General features: G+C 43.0%; 2 non-coding genes across 2 annotated transcripts; both read right to left on the bottom strand.

The window, feature by feature from the left end:
* Positions 1 to 4,398: 4,398 nt before the first annotated feature.
* Positions 4,399 to 4,487, bottom strand: trnaq-uug (transfer RNA glutamine (anticodon UUG)). Its single transcript is given in 2 exon segments — positions 4,399 to 4,434; positions 4,451 to 4,487. It is a non-coding gene; the product is annotated as a tRNA-Gln (tRNA).
* A 3,044-nt stretch (positions 4,488 to 7,531) lies between these two features.
* Positions 7,532 to 7,620, bottom strand: trnaq-uug (transfer RNA glutamine (anticodon UUG)). Its single transcript is given in 2 exon segments — positions 7,532 to 7,567; positions 7,584 to 7,620. It is a non-coding gene; the product is annotated as a tRNA-Gln (tRNA).
* Positions 7,621 to 16,618: the final 8,998 nt, after the last annotated feature.

Below are 16,618 nucleotides of genomic sequence, written 5' to 3'. Positions count from 1 at the left end.
GGGAGGGTGGGACTGACCTATCAAGAAAGATTGGATCAGCTTGGCTTGTATTCACTGGAGTTCAGAAGAATGAGAGAGGACCTCATAGAAACGTTTAAAATTCTGACGGGTTTCGACAGGTTAGATGCAGGAAGAATGTTCCCAATGTTGGGGAAGTCCAGAACCAGGGCTCACAGTTTAAGGATAAGGGGTAAGCCATTTGGACCGAAAGGAGGAGAAACGTCTTCACCCAGAGAGTGGTGAACCTGTGGAATTCTCTACCACAGAAAGTAGTTGAGGCCAATTCACTAAATATATTCAAAAGGTCAGTTAGATGAAGTCTTTACTACTCGGGGGATCAAGGGGTAAGACGAGACAGCAGGAAGTGGGTATTGAAGTTGCATCTTCAGCCATGAACTCATTGAATGGCGGTGCAGGCGAAAAGGGCCAAATGTCCTATTCCTGCATCTATTTTTAAACTTTACTCAGTTTGGTGAGTTTTACTTTGCTTCTGGAAAACTCCAGGATTTGGACGCTGTGAGAACAACGGGGCGAAATGACACGTTTTCATTTGAAATATGTCTGTTTTCTCACATGTCGACAGGCTCAGAAGCGGTTCTTTGACTAAAACTTGACACGGCTCGTCGGAGATTTGAACCGAGGACCGCTCGCATTTCACTTATGAAAAACACAAAGCGAGAATCATACCCCTAGACCAACGAGCCCCGACAGTGAGGGATGTAGCTCTCAGATTCTGACATTAGTTTGTTATTTATGCCCATCGTGCCTGTGCTGACTCTCAGAGACCTATCTCATGAGTCCCCCTCTCCATCGTCCTGCTAATGTTTTCCCTTTGATGAATAGATTATTTTTTGAGACATTACTTCACCAACGAGCTGCATCCTTGTCAGTAAAAGATGAATTTGGCAATGAGGTTTAATGTGATTGACGAATAAAAACGAGGGGAATATGTTTAACACAATAACGACGAAGCTGGAGGCATACTGGATCAGCAGTCCATTGCCTGAACCTCTCAGTCACCTTGTCTCCTATTTACGGCAAAGTCAGACATCCATCCCCTACTTTTTGCATTCAAACAGAAATAATGTGCACGAAAGTCTACTTCGCCGCTTGTTCTGCCCGTGCAACCAGATCGACAGTGATGAAAATGTGCAATTAGCTTCTTATAGAAAACAGCCTTCCTTTACTTCAGGTAAGTGACTGTACGAGATGGTTGGTTTTGAGGCAGAATCCAAACAAAGAATATAAAATTTCACGCGGCGACTTAGCTGATCGCGGCAGGACTCGAATCTGCAATCTTCTGATAACATCTCAGTTACAATCGAAGTCAGACGACTTATCCATTAGGCCACGCGTCCGCTGCCATCGGCACATAATTTGTTGTTTTTTATATTGAGAGCAAATTTGGGACAAGGGTTTTTATCAAGGAGTGGATTTCGGAAAACATGAGCATATTTTGAGTAATGAACAGATGCGCTGCGATATGGATGTGCACGGATAAAGGCAACGTCAATGTAGCTTGAACACAACAGTTTAACAATTCGGTTATCGCAACTGAAATCACACTTATTTTAAAAAATATAGTACGATCCGGATTATGAGAAAATACGTCTTAAAGGGGCAATTGATGAACCGGAACTGACAACCATCCCGTTTGAACAGACGCCGAATGATCCTGGACAGGAAGCACATCCCTCTTACACAGCTGTAGAATGGCCCTTCACGGACAGCAGTTGCCTTTCAAAAGAGTAAAGTGGGATTTCTATCATTCATGAATGCAATTGTGCTGTGCTTGAGTGAGCGCGGTTCTCAGGACCATGCGGGGCTGGGACGGTTGTTGAAGCCACAGGTGATAGACAAGCAGGAAAGAGGGAGGGAAGTAAAACCAACCCAGACATAAAGACAATTTAAAACATATATATATATAAATCAGAATAAGAAAATAAATACATTTACAATTTTAATCCAAAAATTTAATTTGATTTGATTTAAATAAATAAATAATTGTTTCTTAATCTCTATATTTTTGATTGAACGAAGTCTGTGCGACTGCATGAAATCCACTGGAAATCAGGGCGTGCAGTCAGTAAATACCCATACACAGTAAGCCCATGGTGTAAGACAAGTCACGAGGGAAGATGTGGGCAACAAAGGCGATCTTTTAAAGTCGCGAGTGCCTTTCTGCAGGATCAGACAGAAGCTGCGTGTGCTGTGAAAGAGGTCAAATGTAATAGAGCCAATGCAGGCAGAACAGAAAAAGCACATTTATTGTGAAAGGTAAAAAGTAGGGAATCTATGTTAATATACGTATATATAAATATTTATACAAACAAAGTCAGTCGGCCAGTCATGTCTTGTCTTGTCTTGATTTGATTTGTATTTGAAAATAAGGCGGAAGGAACTCATCAATTCACTCAGCCCATCCGCAAGCTCCCGCTAAAATCGCTATGTTTCCAGCTTATGTAAATTGCCTTCTTTCAGATGTGGAATAGCAAAATCCCACAGCAGATTCTTCTCCTTTCAGGCAGTCCTTGAATGCGTGTTGAATCAAATCAGTGTGGCTTCAAGTTGCATGAAATGCATTTTTTCTCTCATGACATGAAATGCACAGTAAGATCGCGCAGAACGTTTGCACGCACTCCCTCGCTTACACAAATACACAAACAAACTAAAATTTCTTTACCCTCCAAAGGCAGTTTTTGAAATTTGAAATTTGAAATTTGAAAGCCGGGACAGACAGCACATCCCTTTTCAACAGATACATAATGATCCGGTACTGATAGCACACCATTTTGGAGAGACAGAGAATGAACCCGGACAGACCAGCACATCACCTTAAAAGGGATACAGAAACACAATGAACAAAAACAAAGAATTCTTTAAAATTCAGCAGGTCGTGAACATTCTGTGGATGAAGATCCTGGGCTCACATTCAGACAGATGATCATTCCGATATTTTAAGAAAAATGTAAAGTTTACAGATTTTTTCCACGAAAATAGCTCCTGGAAAAAAATAGGCAGCGAGGAAGGACAAAAGGGAATGTCTGTTATACAGTGGAGCGGAGGCGTGAATGAATAATAAATGGCACAATGTGAAAAGCCAAAGTAGGTGGTAAGCGGCCAATAAAGTAACAAAGGATGGACCAGAGGAGGTGTTAGTGGGTACAGCAGAACTATTAACAGACAATGGGAGCGGTGCTTATGATTCGATACGTTAAAGCGAATGTTGAGGCCAGGACACTATAGCATGCCTAGAATGTAGGGTTTGAACGCCTTTTAATCAGACGAGGCAGCTTGGCCACCCCGGATTAATTTCCTGTACGTTTTAAATTCGGCAGCCAACGGACTAATTCCAAAGCCAGCGTCTCACATCTTTTCAGCGCTAGAGAAACAGGACGCACTCATATTCAGGGCAGAGTCTGTTTCACGTTGAAGTTGAGATTGACGCTGAATGTATGCTTATCTCAATGGAGGTGAGCTTATGCGTGCAGAAAGGAAGATATACTGATCAAGAATTGGCCGGAATCAAACACGGGTTTAGGTTATCCAATGAGACACAGAGCCGAGTCCATCTGAGACACTTGAACTTTACTCAGTTCGGTGACTTTCACTTTGCTCCTGGGAATCTCGAGGATTTTGGACGCTGTGGGAACAACGGAGCGAAATCACACGTTTTAATTTGAAACATGTCAGTTTTCTCACATGTCGAACGGCTGAGAGGTGTTTTTTTGACTAAAAATCGGCTGAGCTCGTACTTGATTTGAACCCGGGAGCTCTCGCATTTCAATTATTAAAATGCCTAAGCGAGAATCATACCCCTAGACCAAAGAGTCGCCGAAAGTGAAGGACATAGCTCTCAGATTCTGACGTTAGTTTGCTATTCGGTCCAATGTTCCTGTGCTGACTCTCAGAGACCGATCCCATGAGTCCCGCTCTCCATCGTACAGCTACTGATTTCCCTTTGATGAATAGATTATTTTTTGAGACATTACTTTACCAACGAGCTGCATCCTTGTCAGTAAAAGGTGAATTTGGCAATGGGGTTAAATGTGATTGAAGAAAAAAACCGAGGTGTCAAATATTTAACACAATAACGACGAAGCTGAGGGCATACTGGATCAGCAGTCCATTGCCTGAACCTCTCAGTCACCTTGTCTCCTATTTCCTGAAACGTCAGACATCGATCCCCTACTTTTTGTATTCAAACAGAAATAATGTGCACGAAATCTACTTCACCGCTTGTTCTGCCCGTGCAACCATATCGACAGTGATGAAAATGTGCCATTAGCTTCTTAAAGCAAACAGACTTCCTTTACTTCAGGTGAGTGACTGTACGAGATGGTTGGTTTTGAGTCAGAATCAAAACAAAGAATATAACATTGCACACAGCGAGTTAGCTGACCGCGGCAGGACTCGAGCCTGCAATCTTCTGATAACATCGCAGTTGCAATCAAAGTCAGACGCCTTATCCATTAGGCCACGCGGCCGCTGCTGTCGATCGAAAAAGTGTTGTTTTTTATTATGAGAGCAAATTTGGGACAAGGGTTATATCAAGGAGTGGATTTTGGAAAACATGAGCATATTTCGAGTAATGAATCGATGCGCTGCGATATGGATGTGCACCGCCACAGGTAACCTCAATGTAGCTTGAAACGCAACAGTTTAACAATTCGGTTATCGCAGCTGAAATCACACACCGTTTAAAGTATACTGGATGATCCGAATTATGAGAAAATACGTCTTCAAGGGGCAATTGATGAACCGGAACAGACAACCATCCCGTTTGAACAGACACCAAATGATCCTGGACAGGAAGTACATCCCTCTTACACAGCTGTAGAATGGCATTTGACGGACAGCAGTTCCCCTTTAAAAGAATAAAGTGGGATTTCTATCATTGCTGAATGCAATTGTGCTGTGCGTGAGTGAGTGTGGGCCTCAGGTCCATGCGGGGCTGGGACGGTTGTTGATGCCACAGGTGATAGACAGGCAGGAAGGAGGGAGGGAACTAAAACCAATCCAGACAAAAAGACAATTTAAAACATATATATATATTTGTCATAATTAGAAAGTTAATAAATTTACAATTTAATTGCAAAAAATTAAATGTGATTTGATTTTAAAAAATAATTAATTGTTTCTTAATCTATATATTTTTGATTGAACGAAGGCTATGCGACTGCATAAAATCCACTGGAAATCAGGGCGTGCAATCATTAAATACCTTAACACAGTAAGGCCATGGTGGAAGACAAGCCCCGATGGAAGATGTGGGCAACAAAGGCGATCTTTAAAAGTTGCGAGTGCCTTTCTGCTGGATCTGACAGCAGCTGCTTGTGCTGTGAAAGATGTCAAATGTAATAGAGCCAAGCAGGCAGAACAGAAAAAGTACATTTGTTGTGAAAGTTAAAAAGTAGGGAATGTATGTCAATAAAGGCAGATATACATATTTATACATATATTTATATAAACAACGTCAGTCAGTCAGCCATGTCTTGTCTTGTCTTGATTTGATTTGTATTTGAAAATAAGGGGGAAGGATTTAATCATGTCACACAGCCCATACGCAAGCTCTCGCTAAAATCGCTATGTTTCTAACTTATGTAATTTGCCTTCTTTCACATGTGGAATAGTAAAATCCCAGAGCAGTTTCTTCTCCTGTCAGGCAGTCCTCGAATGCATGTTGAATCAAATCAGTTTGGCTTCTAGTTGCATGAAATGCGTTTTTTCTCTCATGATATGCAATGCACAATAAGATCGCGCAGAACGTTTGCACGCACTCTCTCGCTTACACAAACATACAAACAAACTAAGATTCCTGCACTCTCCAAAGGCAGTTTTTGAAATTTGAAATTTGATATCCGGGACCGTCAGCGCATCCCTTTTAAATAGATACATAATGATCCGGTACTGATACCACACCATTTTAGAGAGACAGAGAATGACCGCGGCGATCAGCTCATCACCAGAAAAGCGATACGGAAATACAATGAACAAAAACAAAGAATTCTGTAAAACTCAGCAGGTCGTGAACATTCTGTGGATGAAGAACCCGGGCTCACGTTCAGTCAGATGATCATTCCGATATTTTCAGAAAGATGTAAAGATTACAGATTTTTTCCACGAAAATAGCGCCTAGAAAAAAATAGGCAGCGAGGAAGGACAAAAGGAAATGTCTGTGACACAGTGGAGCGACGGAGTGATTGAATAATAAATGGCAAAATGCGAAAATTCAAAGTGGGTGGAAAGCGGGCAATAAAGTCACAAAGGATGGACCAGAGGAAGTGTTAGTGGGAGCAGCAGACCCATTACCAGACAATGGGAGCGGTGCTTATGATCCGATACGTTGAACCGAAAGTTGAGGCCAGGACACTATAACATGCCTAGAATGTAGGGTTTGAACGCCTTTTAATCAGACCAGGCAGCTTGGCCACCCCTGATTGATTTCCTGTACGGTTTAAATTCGGCAGCCAACGGACTAATTCCAAAGCCAGTTTCTCACATCTTTTCAGCGCTAGAGAAACAGGAGGCACTCATATTCAGGGCAGAGTCTGTTTCTCGTTGAAGTTGAGATTGACGCTGAATGTATGATTATACCAATGGATGTGAGCTCATGCGTTCAGAAAGGAAGATATACTGATCAAGAATTGGCCGGAATCAAACCCGGGTTTAGGTTATCCAATGAGACACAGAGCCGAGTACATCTGAGATATATGAACTTTACTCAGTTCGGTGACTTTCACTTTGCTCCTGGGAATCTCCAGGACTTTGGACGCTGTGCGAACAACGGAGCGAAATCACACGTTTTAATTTGAAATATATCAGTTTTCTCACATGTCGACCGGCTGAGAGGTGTTTTTTTGACTAAAAATCGGCTGAGTTCATACTTGATTTGAACCCGGGAGCTCTCGCATTTCAATTATTAAAATGCCTAAGCGAGAATCATACCCCTAGACCAAAGAGTCGCCGACAGTGAAGGACGTAGCTCTCAGATTCTGACGTTAGTTTGCTCTTAGGCCCATCGAGCCTGTGCTGACTCTCAGAGACCGATGTAATGATTCCCCATCTCCATAGTCCAGCTACTGATTTCCCTTTGATGAATAGATTATTTTTTGATTCATTACTTTTCCAACGAGCTGCATCCTTGTCAGTAAAAGGTGAATTTGGCAATGGGGTTAAATGTGATTGAAGAAAAAAACCGAGGTGTCAAATATTTAACACAATAACGACGAAGCTGAGAGCATACTGGATCAGCCGTCCATTGCCTGAACCTCTCAGTCACCTTGTCTCCTATTTACGGTAACGTCAGACATCCATCCCCTACTTTTTTGTATTCAAACAGAAATAATGTGCACGAAATCTACTTCACCGCTTGTTCTGCCCGTGCAACCATATCGACAGTGATGAAAATGTGCCATTAGCATCTTAAAGCAAACAGCCTTCCTTTACTTCAGGTGAGTGACTGTACGAGATGGTTGGTTTTGAGTCAGAATCAAAACAAAGAATATAACATTTCACACGGCGAGTTAGTTGACCGCGGCAGGACTCGAACCTGCAATCTTCTGATAACATCGCAGTTGCAATCAAAGTCAGACGCTTTATCCATTTGGCCACGCGGCCGTTGCTGTCGACCGAAAATTTGTTGTTTTTTATATTGAGAGCAAATTTGGGACAAGAGTTATATCAAGGGGTGGATTTCGCAAAACATGAGCATATTTCGAGTAATGAACAGATGCGCTGCGATATGGATGCGCACGGGCACAGGTAAACTCAATGTAGCTTGAAACGCAACAGTTTAACAATTCGGTTATCGCAGCTGAAATCACACTACTTTTAAAATATACTGGATGATCCGAATTATGAGAAAATACGTCTTCAAGGGGCAATTGATGAACCGGAACTGACAACCATCCCGTTTGAACAGACACCAAATGATCCTGGACAGGAAGCACGTCCCTCTTACACAGCTGCAGAATAGCATATGACGGTCAGCAGTTCCCCTTTAAAAGAATAAAGTGGGATTTCTATCATTCCTGAAGGCAATTGTGCTGTGCGTGAGTGAGTGTGGTCCTCAGGTCCATGCGGGGCTGGGACGGTTGTTGAAGCCACAGGTGATAGACAGGCAGGAAGGAGGGAGGGAAGTAAAACCAATCCAGACAAAAAGACAATTTAAAACATATATATATTTGTCATAATTAGAAACTAAATAAATTTACAATTTAATTGGCAAAAATTAAATGTGATTTGATTTAAAAAAATAAATAATTGTTTCTTCATCTATATATTTTTGATTGAATGAAGGCTGTGCGACTGCATGAAATCCACTGGAAATCAGGGCGTGCAGTCAGTAAATACCTTAACACAGTAAGCCCATGGTGTAAGACAAGCCACGAGGGAAGATGTGGGCAACAAAGGCGATCTTTGAAAGTCGCGAGTGCCTTTCTGTTGGATCTGAAAGCAGCTGCTTGTGCTGTGAAAGAGGTCAAATGTAATAGAGCCAATGCAGGCAGAACAGAAAAAGCATATTTATTGTGATAGTTAAATATTAGGGAATGTATAAAAATAAACGCATATATACATATTTATACATATATTTATATAAACAAAGTCAGTCAGTCAGCCATGTCTTGTCTTTCTTGATTTTATTTGTAATTGAAAATAAGGGGAAAGGATTTCATCATGTCACACAGCCCATACGCAAGCTCTCGCTAAAATCGCTATGTTTCTAACTTATGTAATTTGCCTTCTTTCACATGTGGAATAGCAAAATCCCTGAGCAGTTTCTTCTCCTGTCAGGCAGTCCTCGAATGCGTGTTGAATCAAATCAGTTTGGCTTCTAGTTGCATGCAATGCCTTTTTTCTCTCATGACATGAAATGCACAGCAACCTCGCGCAGAACGTTTGCACGCACTCTCTCGCTTACACAAACATACAAACAAACTAAAATTCCTGCACTCTCCAAAGGCAGTTTTTGAAATTTGAAATTTGATATCCGGGACAGTCATCGCATCCCTTTTAAATAGATACATAATGATCCGGTACTGATCCCATACCATTTTAGAGAGACAGAGAATGACCGCGGCGATCAGCACATCACCATAAAAGGGATACGGAAATACAATGAACAAAAACAAAGAATTCTGTAAAACTCAGCAGGTCGTGAACATTCTGTGGATGAAGAACCCGGGCTCAAGTTCAGTCAGATGATCATTCCGATTTTTCAGAAAACTGTAAAGATTACAGATTTTTCCCCGAAAATAGCGCCTAGAAAAAAATAGGCAGGACAAAAGGAAATGTCTGTGACGCAGTGCAGCGACGGAGTGATTGAATAATAAATGGCACAATGCGAAAAGTCAACGTGGGTGGTAAGCGGGCAATAAAGTAACAAAGGATGGACCAGAGGAGGTGATAGTGGGAACAGCAGAACCATTACCAGACAATGGGAGCGGTGCTTATGATCCGATACGTTGAACCGAATGTTGAGGCCAGAACACTATAACATGCCTGGAATGTAGGGTGTGAACGCCTTTTAATCAGACCAGGCAGGTTGGCCACCGCGGATTGATTTCCTGTACGGTTTAAATTCGCCAGCCAAGGGACTAATTCCAAAGCCAGTTTCTCACATCTTTTCAGCGATGGAGAAACAGGACGCACTCATATTCAGGGCAGAGTCTGTTTCACGTTGAAGTGGAGATTGACGTTGAATGTATGCTTATCCCAATGGAAGTGAGCTCATGCGTGCAGAAAGGAAGATAGACTGATCAAGTATTGGCCGGAATCAAACACGGGTTTAGGTTATCCAATGAGACACAGAGCCGAGTACATCTGAGATTCATGAACTTTGCTCAGTTCGGACAGTTTAACTTTGCTCCTGGGAATCTCCAGGATTTTCGACGCTGTGGGAACAACGGAGCGAAATCACACGTTTTAATTTGAAACATGTCAGTTTTCTCACATGTCGACCGGCTGAGAAATGTTTTTTTGACGAAAAGTTGGCAGGGCTCGTCCGGAATCTCTCGCATTTCAATTATTAAAATCTCTAAGCGAGAATCATACCACGAGATCAACGAGCCGCCGACAATGAAGTACGTAGCTCTCAGATTCTGACATGAATTTGCTGTTCGGCCCATCGTGCCTGTGCTGACTCTCAGAGACCTATCTAATGAGTCCCCCTCGCCATTGTCCTGCTAATGTTTTCTCTTTAATGAATAGATAATTTTTGGAGACATTACTTTACCAACCAGCTGCATCCTTGTCAGTAAAAAGTGAATTTCGCATTGGGGTTAAATTTAAATGACGTAAAAAACCGAGGGTTCAAATGTTTAACAAAATAACGACGAGGGTGGGGGCATACTGGATCAGCAGTCTATCGCCTGAACATCTCATTCACCTCGTCTCCTATTTACATCAACGTCAGACATCCATCCCCTACTTTTTGCATCGAAACAGAAATAATGTGCATGAAAGTCTACTTGACCGCTTGTTCTGCCCGTGCAACCAGATCAACAGTGATGAAATTGTGCCATTTGCTTCTGAAAGCAAACAGCTTTCCTTCACTTCAGGTGAGTGACTGTTCGAGATGTTTGGTTTTGAGTCAGAATCAAAGCAAAGAATATAACATTTCACGTGGCGCATTAGGTGACCGTGGCACGACTTGAACCTGCAGTCTTTTGATAACATCGCGGTTATAACCGAAGTCAGACGCCTATATCTATTATGCCACACGGCCGTTGCCGTCGGTACACCATTTATTGTTTTTTATATTGAGAGCAAATTTGGGCCAATGTGACATGAAAGAGTGGATTTAGTAAAACATGAGCATATTTCGAGTAATGAATAGATGCGCTGCGATATGGATGTGCACGGACACAGTCAACGTCAATGCAGCTTGAAACACAACAGTTTTACAATTCGGTCATCGCAGTGAAATCACACTCCTTTTAAAATATACAGGATGATCCGGATTATGAGAAAATACGTCTTAAACTGGCAAATGATGAACCGGAACTGACAACCAGCCCGTTTAAACAGATACCGAATGATCCTGGACAGGAAGAACATCCTTCTTACACAGATGTAGAATGGCCCTTGACGGACAGCAGTTCCGTTTGAAAAGAATAAAGTGGGATTTCTATCATTGCTGAATGCAATTGTGCTGTGCGTGATTGAGCGTGGGGCTCAGGACCATGCGGGGCTGGGACGGTTGTTGAAGCCACAGGTGATAGACAGGCAGGAAGGAGGGAGGGATGTAAAACCAACCCAGACAAAAAGACAATTTAAAATGTATATATATTTATCATAATAAGAAAATAAATACATTTATAATTTTATTGTAAAAAATTGAATTTGATTTGATTTCAATAAATAAATAATTGCTTCACAATTTATATATTCTTGATTGAACGAAGGCTGTTTGACTGCATGAATTCCATGGAAATCAGGGCGTGCAGTCAGTAAATACCCAAATACAGTAAGCCCATGGTGGAAGATAAGCCACGAAGGAAGATGTGGGCAACAAAGGAGATGCTTTAAAGTCGCGAGTGCCTTCCCTGAGCTGTGAAGTACTTCCAGCATTAAATGAACAATTCCATATCCAGCATGTGTTGCACTTTGCTTTTTATTTTACAGCAGTGGCCTCAATTATAATGATAAAATATCAAAGTAATTTAAATGTGACCTTCTGGCAAATGGCAGCCTGTGAATGGCAACATTGGTGCTTTAAGAAAAGAATTCTCACTTGCAACACAGCCGACGCATGTGCGATTCTCGGCCGATGCAGCTTTTCATTTTTACTTTTCCATTTCAAACAACAAGTTACAAATGAGTGAAGGCATTATGTGAAACATTAATAAGATAGTAAATTTCGTGGTGATGTTTTAAATAATTATTGTAATGTAAATACATTTGCTGAATGCACATGTAATTGGCAAATGGATGTCAACACAAATAAATCTGAGGTATTACATTTTGTTGACAAAAATAGGGCGGTCACATGTTACTCGGTAAATACGAGGCTCAGTGGGATAGAAGAGAAAATGGATCTCAGAGTGCAAATATACAAATCACTGAATGTAGCGACGCAGGTTAACAAAGCAAAAACAAAGCCAACAAAACATTAGGGTTTATTTCTGACGAGATAGAATTGAAAAGTTGTGATAAAATTTTATAGCGCAGTTGGAAATCTGCGTACAATTCTGGTCACGTTGTTATTAAATAGGTAGAGAGGCACTGGAGAGGGAGGAACAAAGATGATGATACCAGAAATGAAAGATGATGAACATGTTGGGTCTCTTTTCACCTGAAAAGACAAGGCTTGAGGTTGACCTAGTAAAATTCTTTAAAATTATCAAAGACTTTGGTAAAGTAATTTCCACTTGTGTGAACGAGCAAAAGTAAAAGGAAATCAATATAAGATCAACAACAAAAATGTAAACAGAAACTCATTTACCCAGATAGTGGTGAGAATGTGGAAGTCACTGCAACAAGGAGTAGTTGAGTAAAATCGTGTAGATGCTTTAACGGAGTGATTAGTCCAGCATATGAGGGAGAAAGGAATAGAGCATTATGCGGATAGAGTTGACGAGGAACGACAACATTTTAATTCCATATGTATTTACTGAACTCAATTTAAATTCCCCACCTGCCATGTTTGGATGTGTATACATGCATCTGAGTTACGAAACCAGTAGCATAACCACTGTACTATCGTACTCTTAACTTCATCCTTTAACTGCGCAACTGGGTCAAGGGGTGAACAGCCTCCTTCAGCTCCGATGTAACAGACTTGAGTGGCTGAATGACCTGCTCCGTTTCCTAAATACAAGGGTCAAGGGCTTGAATCACTTCCTCCTGAATCGAGTAGGCTTATATTAACTGGAATTTCGAAGAATGAGAGGGGATGTCACAGAAACATATAAAGTTCTGATGCGATTGGACAGGTTAGATGCAGGAAGTCCCCGATGTTGGGGAAGTCCACAACAAGGGGGCTCAGCCTGAGGAGAAAGGATAAGCCATTTAGGACTGTGATGAAGAGAAACCTCTTCACTCACAGTATTTTGAACCTTTGAAATGCTCTACCACAGAAAGTTGTTGTAGCCAGTTCGATGGATATATTCAAAAGAGAATTAGATGTGCCCCGAAAGGGATCAAGTGGTATGGAGAGAAAGCAAGAATGGGGTAATGATTTTGCATGACGAGCCATCAGCATATGATTGGTGGTGCAGGCTCGAAGGGCCAAATGGCCTAATCCTGCGACTATTTTCTATGTTTCTATGGTTCTTTGTTTCCTGTTGCTGTCTAATAGGCTGAACGGCATTTAATCAGCCCCTTCTATTGCTATGTAGGTGTTTTGAGGGGCCGAATAGTGTACTTCTGTGTAACAATTTATAGGTGCTGAATGGCTACAGGCTCGAAGTACTGAGTTGCCTCTACCTGTTCCAGTGTAACAGGCTCAAGTGGTTGAATAGCCCCCTCCCATTCTTATGTAACAAGCTCGAGTGGCTGAATGTCCTCCTCCTGTTCTTGTGTAACAAGCTTGAGGGCAGATTAAACTCATTCTGTTACTGTATAACCAGCCTCTAAAGGTTGAATATTCTTCTCCTGATCCTATGTAATAGGCTCGGGAGATTGAATGTCCTCCTCCTGTTCCAGTATAACATATAAACATAGAAACATAGAACATAGGTGCAGGAGTAGGCCATTCGGCTCTTCGAGCCAGCACCATCATTCACTAAGATGATGGATGATCATTCCCTCAGTTCCCCGTTCCTGCTTTCTCTCCATACTCTTTGGTACATTTAGCCTTGAGCGCCATATCTAATTCCCTATTCAATATATCCAATGAACTGGCATCAACAATTCTCTGCGGTAGGGAATTCCACAGGTTAGCAATGCTCTGAGTGAAGAACATTCTCCTCAGCTCCGTCCTAAATGACCTCCGTCCAAAGACTTTCTCTCCTGGTTCTGGACTTCCCCATCATTGGGGACATTCTTCCCGCATTTAACCTGTCCAGTCCCGTCGGAATCTTGTAAGTCTCGATGAGTCCCCTCTCATCCTTCTAAATTCCAGTGTATAAAGGCCCAGTTGTTCCAATCTCTCCTCATATGTCAGTCCTGCCATCCCGGGAATCATTCTGGTGAGCTTTCGCTGCACTCCCTCAGTAGCAAGAACGTCCTTCCTCAGATTAGGAGACCAACACTGAACACAATAGGAGCATTATATGAGCTTTTGGCATCCTCCTGTTCCTATACAGCAGATTCGAGGGGCAGATTGCCTTTTCCAATTCCTATAAAACTTTCTGGAAAGTGATGAATAACCCGCTTCCTGTTCTTATGTAAGATGCTTGAAAACTGACTGGCCGCCACCTGTTACTATTTAACATGATTGAGGGGATGAATAGCATACTCTTGTGTAAAAGATTCAACGGACTGAAAGGATTCTTCCTGTGAAATAGGCTCACGTTATCATCATCATCATCATCGGCAATCCCTCTGAATCGAGGAAGACTTGCTTCCACTTTTAGCATGTGTTGTTCGGTGGCTGTACGAGAACCACAGTCTCTGTCACAAGTGGGACAGACAGTGGTTGAAGTAAAGGGTAGGTTGGGAGTCTGGTTTCCTGCACGCTCCTTCCGCTGCCTGCGCTTGATTTCTGCTTGCTCTCGGGGACGAGCCTCGAGCAGCTCAGTGCCCTCACGGATGCACTTCCTCTACTTCGGGCGGTCTAAGGCCAGGGACTCCCAGGTGTCAGTGGGAATGTCACACTTTATCAGGGAGCCATTGAGGGTGTCCTTGTAACGTTTCCACGCTCCACCTATGGCTCGTTTGCCGTTGACGAGTTCCAAGTAGAGTGCTTGCTTTGGGAGTCTCGTGTCTGGCATGCAAACTATGTGGCCTGCGCAACGGAGCTGATCAAATGTGGTCAGTGCTTCAATGCTCGGGATGTTGGCCTGGACGAGGGCGCTAACGTTGTTGCGTCTGCCCTCCCAGGGAATTTGCAGGATCTTGAAGTGAAATCGTTGGTGTTAGTTCCCCAGCGACTTGAGGTGTCTACTTTACATGTTCCAAATGTTTGAGCAAAACAGGAGCGCCGTTATTAATACGGCCCTGTAGACCATGATCTTGGTGAAAGTATTGAGGAACTGGTCTTCAAAGACACTTTTCCAGAGGTGGCCGAAGGCTGCACTGGCGCACTGGAGGCGTTATTGGATCTTGTCCTCAAAGCCAGCTCTTGTTGAAAGTAGGCTCCATAGATAAGGGAAGTGATCCACGTTGTCCAGGGCCACACTGTGTATCTTGATGACTGGGGGGCAGTGCTGTGCAGTGAGGACAGGTTGCTGGAGGAACTTTGTCTTACTGATATTTAGCGCAAGGCTCATGCTTTCGTGCGCCTCAGTAAATAACTCGACTGTGTCCTGGAGTTCAGCTTCTGTGCGTGCACAGACGCAGGCGTCACCACGTACGATAGCTCGACGACAGAGGTTGGGATGGTCTTGGAACTGGCCTGGTGACGGCGAACGTTGAACAGGTTCCCACTGGTTCTGTAGTTTAGTTCCACTCCAGAGGGGAGTTAGTCAACTGTGAGGTGGAGCATGGCAGCGAGGAATTGAGAAGAGGGTTGGAGCATTGAAGCAGCTCTGCTTGACCCCGGTTCGGACGTGGATTCTGTCTGTCATGGATCCGTTGGTAAGGATAACGGCCTGCATGTCGTCGTGTAGCAGGCGGAGGATAGTGACGTACTTTTGGTGGCGTCCGAAACGGAGGAGGACGCTCCTTAGGCTCTCGTGGTTGAGAGTGTGAAAGGCATTATAAGGTTGAAGAAAGCCATGTTCCATGCATTTTTCCTGCAGCTGTCGCGTTGCAAAGAATCATGTCCGTTGTGCCCCGGAGGGGACGAAATCCGCTCTGCAACTCCGTGAGGAGCTCCTCGTCCACAGGGTGAAGTCGGTTGTGGAGGAGGGCCGCGCGACAACTTTTATAGTGGCTGATAGCAGGGAGATTCCCCTGTAGTTATCGCAGTCGGACTTGTCCCCTTTTTAAAAGATGTTCACGATCACTGCATCTCTAAGATCTCCCCGCATGTTCTCCTCCCGCCAGATGAGATAGAGGAGGTGATGTCTTCGCGCCAGAAGTTCCTCTCCACCATACTTCAGTGCCTCAGCAGGGATTCCGTCTGTCCCCGTAGCCTTGTTATATCTATAGATTTCTTGTGGCGTTTTCTATCTGGTGAAGTTTTGGGATCTCATTGAGGTGGTGGCGGGTAGCATTTTGCGGAATGGAGTCAACTACACTCGTGTCAAACATTGGATTACATAGTGTATGCTGCATAGAAACAGACCTTTCGCCCCAGCCAGTCTTTTATGCTCCACGGGAGCCTCACGCTCAACTTTCCTCAACAGCCTAACGCTCTATTTCCTTCTCTCTCATATGACTGTCTCGCCCCACCTTAAATACTTCCATACTATGCTCTTCAACCACTCCCTGTGGTACCGAGTTATACAATCTCACCACTCTTTGTGGTAAATAAGTTCCTTCTGAATTCCCGATGTTGATTTCATGGTGACTATCTTATATTGATAGCGTCTGATTACTATCTTCCCCACCAGTGGAAACATTCTCA

Source organism: Pristiophorus japonicus, chromosome 28, assembly GCF_044704955.1.
Source record: "Pristiophorus japonicus isolate sPriJap1 chromosome 28, sPriJap1.hap1, whole genome shotgun sequence".
Classification (NCBI taxonomy): Eukaryota; Metazoa; Chordata; class Chondrichthyes; family Pristiophoridae; genus Pristiophorus; species Pristiophorus japonicus.
Note: the sequence above shows the minus strand (reverse complement) of the source record. Positions and strands in the feature narration are given on the sequence as shown.